The following is a 2,500-nucleotide window of genomic DNA, read 5'->3' as shown; positions in this document are numbered from 1 at the left end:
TTGGCAAAACAAGAATTATCCAAAAGGACGGTTTTCTGAATTATATAGTGTTGTATGCATTCAAGGGTTCTGTTTTTTTTACTCACACCGGGAGTTCAGTTTATTTGGGCAGATTCCTGTGATTGCTGAATTGATACCTCGAACTGGTAATTAAGCTCTTTTCCAGGTGAAAATACTTGTGCCATCCATTTGAAAACACACACGGCAACCGTTATCTAGAGGAAAAATGCCTATTGTCACTCTGTCAAGGTACAACAATGACATTGTGAGGGTAACAATGAAAGTGAGACCAATTTTTAATCGGCAAAGTTGCTGATTATTCGCTCCTTCAGTTTAACTCAGTTTACAACTTATTCTAAATGTCCAGGTGGCAATTAGTGATAAGGCTTCAAAATGGCAATCCCATGACATCAAAACCACATGGCATTATACCCTTCAAATTAATGAAGCAGTTACAGAGTAGCGATGAAATTGTTCATTCGAAAATCAACTGGCTGCCAGCCTGCAGTTTATTTCCCCTATAATCGCCGAGCTTGTCGGAGTGCTTGTGAGAAGAATGGCAATACCGAAGCATGTCTGTGTCTTCCCTAGACATCTTAAAGGTTGTGCAGAATAAGTCTTTTTTGGAAAAAAAGAAGAATGCCTGAAGATTTGCCTTTTCTTCTGGATTTTGGGGAAGAGAAAAAAAACACAGCAACAAAATAAGCCAGAGAAAAACAAGCACAGAGCGAGCAAGCCAGGACTTGAACCGAGAATCTTCTGATTTGTAGTCAGACGCGTTATCCATTGCGCCACTGGCCCACCAATAGTAAAAACCCCTGATTGCTACAGAGTTGTTGGTTTTATATGTGAAAGTGGCAAGCATTGCTGTCTGCTTATTCTCACCTTGTTTTCAGGAGGTCAGCCCACCAGCCCACCAGCCCACCAGCCCACCCGCCCACCAGCCCCTCCCTGGTGGTCTAGTGGTTAGGATTCGGCGCTCTCACCGCCGCGGCCCGGGTTCGATTCCCGGTCAGGGAAAGCTCTTTTGGCTTCCAATTGTGGACTGCAAATTCAAGCTCTGCTAACAGCTGCGAGAGAGCCAGCTCCAAACCAAAAAAAATGGTGAGCACTTGAAAAAAAAGACCTCCTTCAAGCGGGAGTCGAACCAGCGACCGAAGGATTGCCAACACTCCAACCTACAGTCCTCCACTCTACCAGCTAAGCTATCGAAGGGGCAAAGTGTTACAAAGAACCTCGACATCTGGTCCAGGAAAATGTGCTGGATTTTTGAGGAGGGAAGCAAAAAGAAGCATGCGTTCCCATACCGGGAGTCGAACCCGGGCCGCCTGGGTGAAAACCAGGAATCCTAACCACTAGACCATATGGGATTTGGACACCTTAAACTGGCCAGTGGCGCACTTTCCATACATGTGGTCAGTGTGGGCGCAGGATCTTGTAGTGGCCTGTTGCTTTAGGTCTGCGACTGTAACAATGTGATAATAATTTGGCAAAACAAGAATTATCCAAAAGGACGGTTTTCTGAATTATATAGTGTTGTATGCATTCAAGGGATCTCTTTTTTTTACTCACACTGGGGGTTCAGTTTTTTTGGGCAGATTCCTGTGATTGCTGAATTGATACCTTGAACTGGTAATTAAGCTCTTGTCCAGGTGAAAATACTTGTGTCATGCATCTGAAAACACACATTGCAACCGTTATCTAGATGAAAATCTGCCTATCATCGGTCTGTCAAGGTACAAAATTGACATTATGTGAGGTTAATAATGAAAGTGAGACCATTTTTTTATCCGCAAAGTTGCTGATTATTCGCTCATTCAGTTTAATGCAGATTACAATTTATTATCAATGTCCAGGTGGCAATTAGTGATAAGGCTTCAAAATGGCAAACCCGTGACATCAAAACAATATGGCATTACACCCTTCAAAGTAATGAAGCAGTTACAGAGTAGCGATGAAATTGTTCATTCGAAAATCAACTTGCTGCCAGCCTGCAGTTTATTTCCCCTTTAATCGCCGAGCTTGTCGGAGTGCTTGTGAGACGAATGGCAATACCAAAGCATGTCCGTGTCTTCCCTAGACATCGGAAAGGGTGTGCAGAATATGTTTTTTTTGGAAAAAAAAAAGAATGCCTGAAGATTTGCCTTTTCTTCTGGATTTTGGAGAAGAGAAAAAAAACACAACAACAAAATAAGCCGGAGAAAAACAAGCACAGAGCGAGCCAGCCAGCAGTCGAACCTAGAATCTTCTGATCCGTGAGCTTGTCGGAGAGCTTGTGAGACGAATGGCAATACCGAAGTATGTCCGTGTCTTCCCTAGACAGTGGCAAAAAAAGACCTCCTTCGAGCCAGAGTCGAACCAGCGACCTAAGGATTGCCAACACTCCAACCTACAGTCCTTCGCTCTATCAGCTGAGCTATCAAAGGGGCAGAGTGTTAGACAGAACCTCGACATATCACGGTCTTGTAGCTCTACTGCTGGCCAAAAAGTCACTTCTGGT

The 2,500-nt window shown here is 43.9% G+C and overlaps 2 non-coding genes across 2 annotated transcripts; one reads left to right on the top strand and one right to left on the bottom strand.

Moving 5' to 3' along the window:
- Positions 1-948: 948 nt before the first annotated feature.
- trnae-cuc (transfer RNA glutamic acid (anticodon CUC)) lies at positions 949-1,020 on the top strand. Its single transcript has one exon. It is a non-coding gene; the product is annotated as a tRNA-Glu (tRNA).
- Positions 1,021-1,298: 278 nt separating this feature from the next.
- trnae-uuc (transfer RNA glutamic acid (anticodon UUC)) lies at positions 1,299-1,370 on the bottom strand. The gene has a single exon. It is a non-coding gene; the product is annotated as a tRNA-Glu (tRNA).
- Between the last annotated feature and the right edge of the window lie 1,130 nt (positions 1,371-2,500).

The sequence above is a fragment of the Carassius carassius genome, chromosome 38 (assembly GCF_963082965.1).
Source record: "Carassius carassius chromosome 38, fCarCar2.1, whole genome shotgun sequence".
Taxonomy (NCBI): domain Eukaryota; kingdom Metazoa; phylum Chordata; class Actinopteri; order Cypriniformes; family Cyprinidae; genus Carassius; species Carassius carassius.
The sequence above is the reverse complement of the archived record's forward strand: the minus strand, read 5'-3'. Positions and strand labels throughout refer to the sequence as shown.